Source organism: Staurois parvus, unplaced genomic scaffold, assembly GCF_062004578.1.
Source record: "Staurois parvus isolate SC_StPar_1 unplaced genomic scaffold, SC_StPar_1.0 ptg000170l, whole genome shotgun sequence".
Lineage (NCBI taxonomy): Eukaryota > Metazoa > Chordata > Amphibia > Anura > Ranidae > Staurois > Staurois parvus.
In genome coordinates, this window is record NW_028317966.1 from 5,372,817 (window position 1) to 5,389,997 (window position 17,181).

Below are 17,181 nucleotides of genomic sequence, written 5' to 3' on the forward strand. Positions count from 1 at the left end.
GAGTGCCCCCTTACATTAGGTGTCTCCATCAGAGTGCCCGCTTACATTAGGTGTCCCCATCAGAGTGCCCCCTTACATTAGGTGTCCCCATCAGCATGCCCTTTATATGGATTGTCCCATCAGAGTGCCCCCTTACATTAGGTGTCCCCATCAGAGTGCCCCCTTACATCAGGTGTCCCCATGAGTGTTTCCTTACATCAGGTGTCCCTATAAGAGTGTCCCCTTACATTGGGATCCCCATCAGAGTGCCACTTATATCAATTGTCTTCATCAGAGTGTCCCCTTACATATAATCAGTTATCGACATCAGAGTGCCCCCTTACATCAGGTGTCCCCATCAGAGTGTCCCTTACCTGGATTGTCCCCATCAAAGTGCCCCCTTACATCAACTGTCCGCATCAGATTGGCTCATGGATCTGTGGATGCACTCTGAGAACGTGGGGGGAGCACAGCCCACCCCAGCACCCCCCCTAGACCTGGCAGGCAGGCCTGATTTGTATGGCTCTGGTTATACCATTATCTGTTTATCTGAATGTTAAAGTACACAGGAAGACATATGGGGGTTCCAACTGACCACCTCCTTCTGCTAGTGTAAGTTGGCCCCTGACGCTGGCTCTAATACTTTTGGAATCCCTGGACCTGAAATAATATCAGGAAAGTCAGTTATAAGATCAATATCCTTATCAGCATGGAATCTATTATAGCAGCATAGAAGTGCCAGTGACAACACATGGCTATAGTGAGAAATTAGTTATTTTTTTTTTAAGTGGTAATAAAGTCCACTTTTTAACTTGTGCCTGTCATAAGACCAACTTGTAGGCACAGTGAATGTCTCCTAAACTTGTGCTGTTGAGGAGATATTCACACTGGAAGCGGCCAGTGATGTCACCAACATATGTGCTCTGCATTGATGAAACACTGAGTATGCTGTCAATTCAGAGCGCTGTGCCATGGCTGTGACTCCCGTATACATGCGTGGGAGTGAGGTCATCATGGCCCGGCCATGCAAACGGCCTGGAGCCTGGAAACCTGGAAGGAAGACCACCTGGGGGCCCACTTTTTGTTTCTTCTTTTTTAGGAGTTTGCTACCACTTCAACAGGCCAAAGGCCAAATAAACAGTCAGTATTCCAAAACAAAATCATGTTGCCTTAATATATTGGAACATAAGCATCAAATAACCAGTGTTGTTTTAGGGACTAGATGAAGGGATGCAATTGAAGTACATATTTATGTGACCTCTAACCCCACTCACATCACAAAATGAATACAAGTTATGCATTTAGGTGAATATCATAACATTGAGTAATCAGAAAACATTTCTATAATGGTTCCTAATTTTCTGTTTATTAAGTGCTGCCAGAGCACGCTTTTTTTTTTTATACATGTTGGAAAAAGTTACAGAATATCTTTATTTTATGAAAGCTAAAACAACAACTATACACTTGTGTATCCCTATCTACACATGTTTTATATACTTTATTTACAAAAAAAACATTGCAGAACAATGACAAAATAGGAAAAATGGCCATAAAGAACAGTAGTATATATGTAAAAAAAATCAGTGCTTTTGCTATCTACATACATACAATAAATAAGACAAATTAGATGACATGACAGTTGTGGGAGTACAAAGAACACAATATCGATGTTTCTATTTCAGTAGTATAAATGATCTTAGGCTTTACATTTTATGTGATTAAATATACTCAGCAAACTGCTGTGAATGAGGCCTGGTTCACATCTGTGCGGGTTGGCTCAGGCACGGCAGACATTCATTTGAATGGGCTGATATGCCTGCATTTCCTGCAGGAAAAAGGTTCCTGCACTATTCTTAAAATGCAGCAGCTGGGAAATCTCATGGTGCTTTTGAACCATATGATTTCCCTGCGATTCCTGCACCTGCAAATGCACTGCATTTTTAGATGCATGGGGGTGCCATTCAGAATAAATGGCAAACCCTGCACGTTTTCAAACAGCCAATCAGCAGCGCGTTTTGACTGCGGGTGGTTGCGGGAATTGCTGCAATTTCTGCACCTGCAGCCACCCGCATAGATGTGAACCAAGTGTAATTTATGACAGGTATATTTTGGAATATTACAGTCTTGAGGGGATGAGAAATGATTGCACTTTTGTAACTGCTACTTCTGGGGAAACCACAGTGCTATCTCCACTTAAAGGAAACGTGTGCATAAAAAAAAACCTATATGGCAGAAGCATCCTTCTGATGCTACATCTATCCCCTGCCGGCTCTAAGCCTGAGAACTGAGTGATCAAATGATTGCTGATTGCACAGTTCTCAGTCCACTCTGAGCAGGAAGCAGTGACACTTAGTCACCGCTCTCTGCTCTGCCCCTCCAGCACTCACTGGAGTGCTGGGATGTGGAAGGCATAAGAGCAGCTGTCTTGGGCTCTCTGTTTCCCTCTATAAGGCTGAGCCAGCTGTCATTCAGTCATCTGGGTGGATCCCGACATTAACAGTTGCAATCCTTCCAGAGCCTGGAGCGGCTCCGTGACATCAGCCTGCTATTGGGTGATTCTGGGTCACAGGAGTGCAGAACTAAGTGCACTCCTGTGACCCACAGTATGACCACAAACACTTTGGCCATACTTCTCTTTTAATATATTAATATATTACAAAGGAAACCAAATGAGACAGGACATTTTTTTTACACATTCGAGATAGATTTGTTATTAGCAGCCTGGGAGCTGACCAGGTCAAGTGACCACCTCTTTCAATCAGCATTAAGGCCAGGATACTGCATGAATATTTATCTGTGAGTACTTGTTTCACAGTTGCAGTAAAATGTGTCTTTGCTTTGTAGCAGTTGTAAAAGTTGTTGGCAATCAAAACTGAAGGAAGGGCCGGTACAGGTGGAATCTGAATCCTTTACTTCAATTGCCAGCTCTCCATTGGGATTGGATAAATGTATAAAAATGAATCTATTGCACGCAACTATAGCCCCGTTTGTTAAATAAGATATATATAACTGTAGGTTAAGTAATAACTAGGAAATCAAGCCTATAAATATGTCCATGTTATAATGAAATTGCAACCTTTTAAAGTTGAACTCCAGCCATACCAGTTTTGTTTTGTGCAGGTTCCTCTGCTGTACTGAAATTGCTTACTCAGATTTCTCTGCACACTGTGAGCTTCTCACATCACAGCATGCATTAGAAGCTGCAGCAAGTTGGATAGTGTACGCCTTATTCCCTGGCTGAAGGACATCCAGCATCTTCTAGAGATCTTCTACTGTTCTTCGTCCACCCCTTTCATTCATTGTATTTAGTCCTTTTAATCATGGAGGCTCAGCATCACATGAGGGGGTTACCTAGAGCAGTCTGCCTAGGAACATTCACTTCTGACATCCAAGGCTTTTTATATTTGTATAACTAAAAGCCAGTCCATTGCTTTCGTCAGGGCTGAAGGCTCCTGAGAGAAGTACGGAAGCAGGGTGCTGTTTTCAGGAAGAACACCACCCCACATTGCATGGGGAAGCACCCACTGGTGTCACTAGGTGTAAAATAAGGGATGTCATGACAACTGAAAGGTTTTTATGTAAAAATGTCATTATGTTGAGGGGGTAAAGGAAGGACCAGGGAAGGCAAAATATAAGCAGCCTAAACTTAAAGCGGAGTTCCACCCTTTTTTTTAATGTCCCTCTGTTATCACTGTTCCTGTGGTGTCCAGCACGATTACGATAATCACATATTTTTTTTAATATTGTAAATACCTTTAAATCATGTGCAAAGACTGCACTTCCGGTCCCGGCCGCCTAGGCGATGACCTATGAATTCGATTTGCAAAGTCTCCTGGGATGTCGGGTCCTGTATCCCAGGAATCCTTTGGGTTCCTAGTTGCTGACTATCGCGTTAATTCAAAAACGGAAATTGTGCCGAGCATTGTCATTACTGCGCAGGCACGACATCGAGTGGTGCATACTGGGATAGCCAGCAGCACCAACTCCAGGACATATAGATTTGCTGGCTTCAGATGCCAACATCCATCATGGCGCCTGCCTGCTTCCGAGATCAAGGTAAACTTTTACTTATTTAAAACTAATTAGAAGGCTATACCAAATAACTTTATCCCTTTATTAATGTTCAAGAATAAACAATACTGGGTCAGCTTTTAAAATAAATTTGTTATGGGGCTGGAGCTCCGCTTTAAGTTTTTTTGCAAGACACAATAGTACAGGGCTTCTCAACCAGGGTTCTGTGGAACTCTAGGGATCCTCAAGAGGTTGCTTGGGGTTTCTTGAACAATAAGTGATTTCTGTTTTTCAGATGAGTAACCACAGACACCATTGAACTTTTTAGCTATCTAGAACGAGGGATTCTTCCCAATCACCACCAATGTAAGGAACATTCTTCCAACTGACCATCACACTAATGCAGAGGGGTAACTAGAAACTTCGGGGCCAGTGCAAGAAATCATAAAGAGTCCTCAATGACCCCCAGCTGCGGATCTTCCCACTGATCTCGTGGCCCTTTTCTCTGACTGCAGGGCTCTTTATTATGGTCCTGCAAAAGGACTCTTTCACATCGTCTCCTGTGAGCTCCCTTCTTGCAATCTTGGGACTCCCCCACAGTGGCAAGTGCAACCTTTGTGACCATGGTAGTTCTGCTACTGGTGTCAGCAGTAGTTTTTATATTTTTGCGATTTTATTTTTTCTATTCTTTTTTATGTTTTTTGATGTTTCACCTTTGAGACAGAGAAAAGAGATTGAAGATACAGCCCTCAATTTTCATCTCTGCAGCCTCAGCAGTACAGAATGAATGGACAGGAATAGCTCTGTATAGAGCTTCCCATTCATTCACAAACTGAAGCATAGTAAACACAGTTTATTATGCCTCAATTATAAATGAACAGAGTCAGTGGGGTTAATTTACTAAAACTAGAGAGTGCAAAATCTGGTGCAGCTCTGCATAGAAACCAACCAGCTTCCAGTTTTTTTGTCAAAGCTTAACCACTGGCCTACTGCCCTATTGCAGATATACTGCTACAAGGCGGCTGCTCTGTGCAAAATCACATATACATACATGATTTTGAAGGAGCGAGTAGGGACAACGCACGTGCCGCCCTACCCGTGCTGACATTGGTTGCAGTGGGTGTCAATCACCGGGTCCCGGACAGCGATTCTCGGTCGGCACTCGGTGATCGGCGTTAAAGCTGAGAGGGGAGAGATCTGTGTGTAAACAACACAGATCTCTCTCCTGTTAGCATGGGCATGCTGCTTTCTCTCTCTCTGCACAGCAGAGAGAGAGAAAGCAGCTTGTCTCCCTAGTAAAACAGCACACTGTGTAAGCACAATACAACACACAGTTAACCCTTTGATCACCCCAGATGTTAACCCCTTCCTGCCCAGTGTCATTAGTACAGTGTCATTAGTACACTGTCAGTGCTTTTTATTAGATGTCAGCGTCCATTAGTCAGTTCCCCCCAGTGTCAGAATGCCCGCCGAAGTCCCGCTATAAGTAGCTGATCACCGCCAATACTAGTATAAAAAAAAAATGAAAATTCCAGTATATATACTGCCATTTGTAGACACTATAACTTTCATGTAAACCAATTAATTTAAATGTGTTGGAATTTTTTTCTTAGCAAAAACATGTAGCAGAATACATTTTGGCCTAAACCTATGAAGACATTTTTTTAAATTGTTTATTGAATATGTTTTATAGTAAAAAGTAAAAAATATTGGGGTTTTCAAAATTGATGGTCTTTTTTTGTTTATGGCGCAAAAAAATAAAAATCGTAGAGATGATCAAATACCGCCGAAAGAATGCTCTATTTGTGGGGAAAAAATTTAAATTAATTTCATTTATGTACAGCACTGCATGACCGCACAATTGTCAGTTAAAGTAATGCAGTACCGTATCACCAAATATCGCCTGGTCAGAAAGGGGGGTAAATCCTCTGAAGGGCAAGTGGTTAATCGAACAAGCTGAAGTTAGAAGCTGATTGGTTACCATGTACAGCTGACCAGATTGATCAACCCCAGTGATCAGTACGGATCACCAACACATTTACCGTCCCCTTTCCCACTCTTCATCCTGACAGCTTGCCCCGTGGAAGCCAGTGGGAGGGGAACCCGACAGCGCTTCGGGAGATGAAGGGACCACACAGGGACCCAACCACTACAGGAGATGGATAGGAGGGTGGCGGCATGTATAAGAACCGATCCCTTCCATTTTACTCCCTGAGGCTGCAGGAGGAAAATGGAAGAGATCTGTTCCTTTATATGTTGCTCCTCCTATCCAGGTGTACAAGGGAGTTGCACAGCCCCCCTGGGGTATGGGGCCAGGTTGTAATTGCGACCTTTGCAACCCCTGTATGTACGCCCTGTACTAATCTACTGTGAGCTGTAAATATAATTATTAGTAGGGGTTACCTGAAGCAAAAACGTTTTTTCAATGGCGTTAAAAAGGTTGAGAAAAGCTGCAATAGTGACTGATTGGCTCCCACAGGAGCTATACCATGACTATCACTGTGGTTCACTTGTTAGTGGTCTTAGGTGTTCATCAGGAAGTTATCTTGAAAGTAAAAATGGGCAAACTTGACTTTGATGGAATATCATTAGTGGTAAGCTAAATTTTAAATTTTGTGAGCTCTATATAAAAATATCAGTTTTAACATTCAGTGGTTCTTAAAGCATAACATTCTTATTGTTGGTCATGAAATGGTAGATTCAGCTCTCGTTTTCTCAGGTGCTACACTTTTTTTTAAATGTAGCTAATAAAATTTGTTCATAGCTATAATGAAAGACTTTCCTTCTCCAAAAACTAGGCAGCTAGACAAAAACGTTCCTTATGAGTTGTTCTTGATGGAGCCATAAAAGAAGTGAAACCAGAATTTCTAATTTTCTTCAGTAGAACTGTAAACTGTTGCACAAGGCTTTCTGCTTGTTAAGTGCTGCCAATGCAAAAACCAAGTGTTTGATATTCTTCAAAATACAGAAATCAACATCCCAGGGTATCACCATCTCCAAAACCAAGGCTGACTGCAAAGAAGTTGTCTCCCACTGTAAGGTGTTGTGAAATAAAATCTTCTAGGGGGAAATATTTTCCATAGTTTTACATTATGATACATAATGTTATAATTGTGGATTTACTTGTGGTCCCTTGGAAAGCCAGTATTGAATGCAGATGAAGACTCTAAAAAAGTAAAAAAAACAAAGAATTAAGGTAAATATCATTCCCAGATCAGATATTATTTCCTCACAAACCTTTTACACCCCAAGTAGTACACATATAACATCTGAACTTGGGAAGAGAAGCACTATCAGTGCAGCAATGCCTATTACAAAATCAACAATGTTTCCCTGAAGTCTAATTTGCAAGGATATTAATCCCATTTTGTTAAAGTGGTTGTAAACCCTTACATATACCCAGTAAAATGACTAGTCTCAAGTGATACAGAGAGGTGTAACAAATCCTCCTACATAAGTTGTACCTGTTTATTTGTAGCCCTCTTTTTTCTACAGCCTTTCAAAGTGCATAATTTATACAACTTGTCTGAGCTTTCAAAAAACAGGGTTAGGGAGCTGTAGGTAAACTCTGCAGTGCTCAGTGAGCTGATTTTAGGGAAGGGACACAACCCCCTTCACAAAGCACACAGGAACAGAGCTGAGGCTGTCAATCACAGGATGTGTGCTGGAGCTCCCTTCCCTGTCACCATTTTTGTCTATTAGTGTCAGGAAAACTTTTCAAAAGTTCTCATGCTGATAGCAGAGGAAAGAGGCAGCAGACAGAAATAACACTTAGTTCTCTGGACTGAGACAAGTACACACTATAGAGAGATATACTTTGTTCATATTTCATGTCAGAGGTTTACAACCACTTTAATTTTTTCTTCATTCTGCATTAAGTAAGGAAAGATCCCTTTTCTACTTTTTTCCCAGTACTGTTTTGTTTTTGTTTTTCTCAGTACCTGGTGGGTTGGTTGGTAGGATAAGACAATATGAACAGGAAAGAGTTTGTATATTTAGGCCTCAAGCACATGAACATAAAAAAGCTGCTTTTACAGGCATACAGTATATTTCTTTATACCTCTAAACACAGCTCTACAGTATGTTAGCCTATGTGACTATGTGTATGAGGTGTTTAGATCAATCTTCAGAGGGATAAAAAAAACACACCAAATCTGTGTTCAGAGAGGAGCTTATGAGCATATTGCGCATAAATACATGAGTATCAGTGTTAATGTATTCCAGTGGCCAGGATAAATTAATTTTGCAGCCAGTAGAATGCATTTACACTCATGCCATACATGCATAAATGTACACACTTACGTAACATTACCGGCATTTTTTCTTCCAAATGATGGCAGGAAAAAACCCCAGCATGTTGGGAGCATAAATTCATATGTCTGTGCGCATGAGGCCTTACTGTTTATTCTTGACACATGTATAACCCCTTCGCACCAGCGCCTCCTAACCCTTTAAGGGTTTCAGAAGCCGGGAGGTGGGGCGGGATTTAGGGTCATGTGACCGGCATGACACACCGTCACGGCGGTCACACGATCGGGAAAGGTCCCGATCGAAAGAGGAGATCGGGACCTTTCTGTGAGTACTGGACATGTGTGCTGGGAGCGCTCAGGGTGTGCGCTTTCAGCACATATGTTCTTTTTTAATAGAACGCAAATGTGTGGCCACTTGGCGTCTAGGCCCAGACGCCGGGAGGCCGCACATTTTCATTCGGCTGCCGTGAAAAGGATAAAGTGGGTAAGTTCATATAATTTAGGGTCCCATTCAAAACTAAGCATGACTGCTGAGAAGCATAGGCTCATTTATGACCAATAAACCAGTACCTTGTCCCTCAAAAAGACATGGAAGCTGATTAAGTTGAAAATAGGGCAATGCCACAGTGTTATTGAACTTTCTAAATGTAACAATTTTCCAAATGTACCAAACAACCATGCCAGTCACAGTTATACTGTGAGCACCCATGAAACATAAACTCACATAGTCTAAGAGGCCTGTCCTTACCATCAGTGCCAGTCAGGCATTAGCCTGACATCAGAATTTAACTTGAGGGCATTGCCCATAAAGCAACATCAATTGGCTGGCAAGGTCAAAACCGCCAATAAAGCTGTGACAAAACATTGAATAAAAACTTGAATGAGAAACAAAACTTGAAATGAGAACAAAAGGGGAGAACGAACATATAGCGAAAAATGAGATGATTTCCATCTACCTAAATGCAATACCTTTCATCCGAGAAAACCCAACCCTTGGGTAGCAATGGCTGCACCTAATGTGGAAAGAGTACCTGGGAAAAATCAGATGGAGGTTAGATAAGCTGAGAAAGAAAAAGCAAAAACAATGGAAGGAGGGAGAATGGCAGGAAAATTGGAAGCCAAGCGCACCAGGCAAGAAAAAAGGGAATAGGGGACATGCCATAAGCATTTAAAATAATTTGCTTTCCTTATGATGATCTGTCATTTTCAGAAGAACGCAGTAGGATCAAAACAAAGGATTCTGATTACTACATCCTCTGCCAAGTTACCACCAACTGAGCGTTTGTCCTTGGTGACAAATTCACTAATCCTAAAGATGCTAAAGAATGCCCAAGAAAAGGAAACTTGAAACAAGAGAGTCTTAATTGCAGAAACAGACAGAGGGCAAAAGGAGAGGATGTCAGTTAAGATGTGCCGAGAACCAGGGAAGCAAGTCAGATGTTTCCAACCCTTCAAAACCCTCCGAATAAGAAAACCCTGGTGATATCCTCCCTGCTCTATAGTCTGAACCAAAGAAAAGAGCTGAGAGAGTCCCCACGTCGAACCAGCCTCAACTTTATCCTGTCCCATGGGGAAGAAAGGGAGAACTCATTGCCAAGTGGCGGCATCCAATTATCTGAAAATTGCCTGTAGGCCACCCAAGGGTTCCGGAAGGGGTCCAAATGGAGTCAGAAACATGAGTCCACAAAAACCTCAGACAAGGAAGACTCACAGCTGTTGAAGCCAAAGAGCAGAAGCAGTTGAACTGTGAACAAGAGGACAAATCAGCAATGGAATTAGCTATACCTGAAACATTAGTTGCCTGAAATCAGTCAACCGAAAACATCTAAGCACCAGAAAAACACAACAGGGAGAAAAAAGGTGGAGAGCATGCAGAGAGGCAGTTAACAACCTGTACCACACTCATTATCTGTCCAAAAAACCCCCCCAAAAAAACACTTGCTTATTCTGCATTTTTCCACCGATAATTTCACTGCCACTACAATAGGAAAGAGCTCTAACAGCGTTCATGGAGTGGCCCATGAGGCCAGTCAAGGTTTAACAGACCAGTCCAGCTGGATGCATCCATGTAAAACTCCAGCTGTGAGCTCAGCAATTCCTCCATTTATCAACAAGAATGACCATTATAGGTGTGCAGGATGAAAAACTACACAGGTCTGATAATTTGTACTTAACAATGTGTATCTGATATACATTTCATAGCCTGCGATAGACGCCCACAGAAGGCACTGCCCATTAGAAGTAAGCAGAAAGTGAAAACAAGATGGCCCAGAAGAGATTTAAGCTGCTACAGCTGGAGTGTTCCTTGTGCATTTAATCAAGGGCAAAAGCTAATTTAACCCCAGGAAGTCAACAGACCATCTCTACAATGTCAAATTCAATGCCTAAAAGGACAGCAGATGGGCAGAACCTTCTTTGTTGTCAAGGTGAAACAGTCATACAGGAAGGAGGCAAAGGCAGACTCAATGTCAGCCTTCACCAGAAACTGGCAGAATTCAGCAAAGAAAGTGCTATATTAAAAGAGTTGTATGGGCCCGGGATTTTTTTCCTGATCAATACTAGCATTAACCGACAAGCCTGCAGGGAAAAAAAAAGTTTTGTATAGGTTGACATTTTTATTGTTCTTTTTTTGGCACCACAACAAGTGAGGAAACCCAGTGTGTTAGGGAGGCAGACAAAATGGGCCTGCCATGTGACCTAAGTCCAATTATTTCTTAGTTTTACCAGCTTCTACCGATGAAACTGTAGTTCCGATTTTAAATTAGCAGACATAGTAGGCTTGTCTAATGACATGATGGGGACCCAAATTTCCCCATCAAATCCCAATTGTAAATTGCCTCCCTACTGAGGGGGTATTGCTCTAACTAGTGCAACATCCTTGATATATTTACTGGTATCCTCAGTCTTAGGAGGGTCAACCTTGGAACGTGGTTTGCCAGGTGGTATATTCCCCATTCAGAAAGAGTCAACTGGTGGGTAGCACCACCTCAAAGGGAACACTCGTGTTTAAAGTGACATGTAGTGTTCCACTCACAGTGGCACACCAATAAACAGCCAGCATATGCCTATTTGAATATCGCTGGCGCTCCGTGCTGGTGACCGAAAGGAAGTCGGCCATTGCAGGCACATGAGTAATAACCATAGACTAACATTTCAGCAGTCAAAATGCACCTAAATAGGGAAGGAGCTAATTTCGGAAATCTATTTATTTATTTTATTTTTCAGAGCACCCCTGCATAGGCACAGAAACCTTGCAGCCAGTTCCCAACATGTAAGGAAGCTGCTTTGATTTTTCACCCTCAGTATTAACATCAAAATGTATTGATTTGTCAACTGTCTCTGTATCAACAGGCACCGGCGTCAGCACATCAATGAACTCACAGTGCCATTTTTTTTTTATTTAATCTCCTGTGCAAAGTGCAAATCCTTGGGGAAAAATCAACCATAGAGGGCGACCCAGGTGAGAACCAGACCCTGGGGATGAGGTGGGCACCACAAATCAGTTCCTGCCCTGCAGGGCACAGGGATCTGTGTCTCACTAACGGAATCCAGGGCAGGCACAGAAAGAGATGCTGCAGGCATTAGAGGTCCAAGCACATATGATGGTGGTGATCTGGAAATCCTAGACTGGGGCAGGTGGTGTCCATTAACAGAGACAGATGCTGTATTAGAGCTCAGGGGGGTTCAGGCAGAATGAGGGACTAGCAAAGAAGGAATGGAGCTAGCGCCCTCAGCACCAGTAGCTCTAGAGAGGGGCTTGGCCTGGATGGAGGGAAAATGCATCCAATGACCCTGGAAGAGGGTGGCCTGGCAGCAGGGAATGAATACACAGATGTAGCAGCTGAAGGGACAGTCTTACCATTAAGGTCCCTTTCATGCTAACGGTCCAATCGGACCATCCATAGCTCTCTATGAAGCAGCAGGTGTCAGCGGACATGTGTCCACTGACACCCACCGGCATCCGATCCGATCCTGTATGCTAACAACAGACCAGTCGAAATCCATTCCCCATCCATTCGGTGGATCGGATAATAGACGGATGGAAACGGACAGGTGGTCTTTCTCCATCCAACCACCCCACAGAGAACAATGAGCTGATGTGTCTGCCCTGCGTAGCAGAGCAAACACGGACCTGTCATCCACTTCCCCATCCATTCGGTGGATCGGATAATAGACGGATGGAAACGGACAGGTGGTCTTTCTCCATCCAACCACCCCACAGAGAACAATGAGCTGATGTGTCTGCCCTGCGTAGCAGAGCAAACACGGACCTGTCATCCACTTGCTCAGTGGGGATCAGCGGAGTGAGCAGGCGGATCCACTTGATGGAGTCTTCCCCATATGAAAGGGGCTTTAGAAGAGGGTCAGTGAGTCTGACCTCTGGATAAAAGATCCATGCTCATGACCATACAGGAATGCTAGGGAAGGACAACTCTTGTGACAGCTGAATCAGATCAATTGGACGTGCCCCATTGTAGCCTTTTCCTAGAGTTCAGGCTCCACCCAGCTCTTTTTAGCCAATCCTAAATGGAGTCACTTAACTTCCCTTTTAGGTTCACGCCCACAGTGATGCCATGCTTCCAGTAGTCAAGGCTCCCTTTCCCTATAGGAGGTCCAAGGGGCTTTCATTATGTTGCAGTGTTCGTTACAAGTACACAACAGTGCGTTTTGCATTTAGCTGATTAAAAAAAATCACAACCTTTTTTTTTTGTTTTTGCAATGCATCGTTCCCCAACACATGCTGAGCTTTGTGTTTTGGACTCTCTTCAAAATGAATTGCACCACACAAGTGTGCTGCTGTGCATTGTGGTATTTCAAGTTGCCACAACACAAATGCCAGTGTTTTTATTTTTCACTTTCAATAAGATTGCACAAGCAGAGTTCTGTGCATATATGGAAGCTTCTGCAGAATATTTATTGATATTATAATTATTGATGAATGAGATCAAAATAATATTTTTTCTTTTTTTCTTCTATCAATCTGAAGGACCTGGCATAAAACTAAAATAATGGTTCTTCATTTGCATCTCTCTTGGGCTTTCCATGGTGTTCCCACCAGATACATTAATGTGAATTGTCATTTCATTTCCTAAGGCCTCTTGCACACTGTAGCTTGAAAAAGCTCAGTACAGCATTTTTTTTTTTTTTTTACTGAGGTGAAATGTAGCCCATTATTTGCAATGTGCCCTTGCACACAGGCACGTAAATAAGTGTTGCAAATTCCTCATTAAAAAAAAATAGGAAAATCTGCATTCTTGGTCAGTAATTTACGCTGCCTGCTCACAAAGTGCAAATACGTGTATATGAACATAAATCTTAATCAATTCTCCTTAAGAATATATTGTGCATGCAAATGCGCGAACGCAAATATGAGCATAAATACGCACGAATATGCTCAAAACAAGCATCTGAAATTACGTTTAAAAAAAGTACATACATCAGTACCATGTGAAAAGAGACCCAATTGATTTTCTTGATTATTATCAATTCTCTGCCAAGTAAAGTTGCTGAGGCAGCTCCAAATTCTAATATGCTAATTGAAACAGTCGCTTCCTATAAATAATATATCACATTGGAGCTTGTGAAAGATTTCTGCTGACAATATATAAAAAGAGATCTAATGTATGAATCTGATGCACACTTTAAGTGTATGAATCTAACAAATATTGTGTATTTTATTGCATTCCCCATCGAAGTGCACATGGGAAACTTCCATTTTTAGTTATTATTTGCATGCTAAAAGGCCTCATTCACACAGTCATATTGACCAGTATACATGTGCAGAGGGCCATGTTTACTGGCCTGGCGTTCAGAGCCATCCATCATTCCTACACGGATCTACAAACCATAGGGTAAACGTGGCTCTCTGCACAGGTGTACTTCCCCTATGTAACATTGCACCCACATTAATTCATATACATTTTGTAACATAGATATTTGGTGGTTTGGTGGTGATATTTTGGTGGTTTTAAACCCATTGATTTTTTAATCTTTTACTATACAAAGAGAAAAATTCTTTAAACGTGTTTTCACTTTTTTTCTTTCTGTTGTATATATATATATATATACCAGAACAGTACAAACACTCCAAAAAGTACCCATTTGTTGAAAGCAGACACACCAAGGTTTTTGAAAATTAAGCAACATGTTCATATTGAGGTGGTCAAGGTGCACTTAGCCTTTGAAAGTTGCCTACTGAAGTCAGTTGCATGTCTTCCTTTATTAGTGACGTAAAGGTCCCTGGATAATTAAATTGCAATAGCTATATATCTTGTGGAAACCTAAAACATTCCTACATACGCTGGTGGTCAGATGTACCACCCGCCCCATTATTGGTGGTTAGTGGCATTTTAAGCCCCCCATCATTGATGGTCAGGGCCTCTTTCAATGCCTCCACATTGAATCCCAAGCCTTTCCCTGCTGCCTTTATCTTTTTATTCTCCTTCCATCAGGCTACAAACCTCAGATCTGGATGATACGTCTGCTACAAACATTTTTCCTAAGTTAAAAGATGCTATTGAAGCTGTTTGCCCTTGCTTAGCATTGAAGCAGCCTGGGTCTGCTGGCCCAAATGTATCTAGTAAGAGGTCTCTAAAATTCTCTACAGCAGCTAAGACCATTCCAGTCTATTTGCTGGTTGCGACTGTCCTATATGGAGAATGCCCTCGCCCAGGGAAGATTTTTTTCTCCCCCAAAACATTACACCCAACTATATTCTATTGAGTAACGTTTTCTTAAAGTATAACTAAAGGCAAAACTGATATTTTTAAGTTTCGGATAGACTGGAGAGAATCAGAACACCTGTCAGGATTTATGATTGTTCGTGCCCCTGTTAGGGAGATTCACCCTCTTTATTTTTCCTAGTTACCATTATTACTGAAAGCGAGAGTAAAAGAAAATCCCAAATAATGGGTTGGCCTCAGAGCAGGAATAGTGGGATTATCTTCTAATGTGAACACTACTTCCTGTGACCCTGGTGACAACTAGGGATTCCCTCACTTTAGATAGATTTTCTCTCACTGTCTGTTTTGGCTATGAAACAGGAAGTGAAGAGAAATCTCCCCAATGGGACACAATGGCAAAAGTAAACCTTTCAGGGGCTTTGTCTTTAGCCTCTGCTTTAAGAAGTGGCTGGATCCACCACAGAAATTGCCCATTTCCTAGGTTAATACGACCCTTATGACCCCTGTGGAGGATCATCCTGTGTTCATAGAGCTGATAGAGAAAAAATTTAGAGATCCTCTTTAAGGCTATCTTTGCCCTTTGTCTTTTGCCCTCTTGACCTGTTTGTTATGTGGGCCTGTTGCTTTTGTTTGCTCTGTTGACCACTCCTCAGTTGGAATGTTTTTGGACAGCTAAATCAAAATGATTTAAAGAAGCTTGTGTCCTATGCTGTATAATCAGGATTTTAACCACTTGCCCTCCAGAGGATTTACCCCACTTCCTGACCAGGCCATTTTTGCAATACGGCACTGCATTATTTTAACTGACAATTGCACGGTCATGCAATGCTGCACCCAAATAAAATGTATGTCCTTTTTTCCCACAAATAGAGCTTTCTTTCAGTGGTGTTTGATCGCCTGTGCGTTTTTTATTTTTTGCGCTATAAATAAAAAAGGCTGACAATTTTGGAAAAAAAAAAACAATATTTTTGACTTTTTGCTATTAAAGTTGTCCAGTAAAAAAAATTTAAAAAATCAAATTTCGTCATAAATTTAGGCCAAAAATGTATTCTGCCACATGGGCAGGAAGGGGTTAACATCTGGGTCGATCGAAGGGTTAACTGTGTGCTGTGTGCTGTGTGCTGTTTTACTATGGGGACTGTGTGTGTGCTTCACTGTAAGCACACTGTAAGCACACTGCTTTGTATGGCTCTGCTATGCAGAGCCATACAAAGCAGTGTGCAGGAGCTGACAGGGGAGAGATCTATATTGTTTCTATACAAGTCTCTCCCCCCGTCGGAAATACTTGGCGATCACCGGGAGCTGGCGAGTAATTACCAGCCGGGACCCGGTGATTGACAGCTGAGGCCGCGAATGGCGGTGCGGGTAGGGTGCGCCCCCTACCCGGAACTGCAAAATCACGTGTATATATAAATACATGATTTTGCGCACCCGTGCTGCCCTGTAGCAGTATTTCTGCTATAGGGCGCCATGCAACCAGTTAAACTTACCAGTAAAATACATTTTCTGGAGTACAGTACAGGACCCACCACTCTGTTCTTATGATCCATCTTTGTTCTAACCCTTCCTCACTCTATCCAGATCTAAAAAAAATAAAAAAAATGGGGGATGGGGGAATCCCTCCTGCAGTGCTATTATGTACTGCCAGTTGAGAGCCCTCCTCACAGGAAGAATACAATGACCACTGCTGGCGGCTCCAGGATGGGTGTACTGAAGTTGCTTGATAAATCAACTTCAGCATCACCAGCCTTGCTATAGATGGATCGAAATTTTGCCAGTTCCTGCTGAACCAGCTGAATTTCGATTCACCTATGACCAGCTTTACACTTTAACTGAGTGCCTAACACTAAGTAACCCCTGAAAATGCTTCACTTATAGGTCCTTGAATAATTGCTGCTAAACATATCAATCCTGTGCCATAATCTTAGAGAATCTTCAGGACACCTAAATCTAGGATCTGACTCTTATAAAGCTGATATCCAGGCAGACATAAAAAATAAATTAATTATGTAATTATTAAATGTACTCTCTTTATTTTTAACTGCAGCTAGTTTATATCTGTAATCCCATGTACAGCAGATTGGGAAAATGGGAATAGTATAGGGTTGGAAATAGGAGCCTGTATGCTCTTGTGAATGCCAGAGATGACCTAATCAGTCTGCTGCTGCTCCTTCAATCTCTAATGACAGAGAGGAGGCAGGGAGGTCACTAACCTGTATTGCTTAATTGCAGCAGAGAAATGTGAAGTCAGTGACATA

General features: G+C 42.1%; 1 protein-coding gene across 1 annotated transcript in view; it reads right to left on the reverse strand.

Annotated features, from left to right (window-relative positions):
- Positions 1 to 1,317: 1,317 nt before the first annotated feature.
- MMRN2 (multimerin 2) overlaps positions 1,318 to 17,181 on the reverse strand; it is a 73,397-nt gene continuing 57,533 nt past the window's right edge. The window contains exon 7 of the mRNA XM_089676497.1: positions 1,318 to 7,156. The gene's annotated coding sequence lies outside the window, so the exon portion shown is untranslated. The remainder of the gene's footprint in view (positions 7,157 to 17,181) is intronic.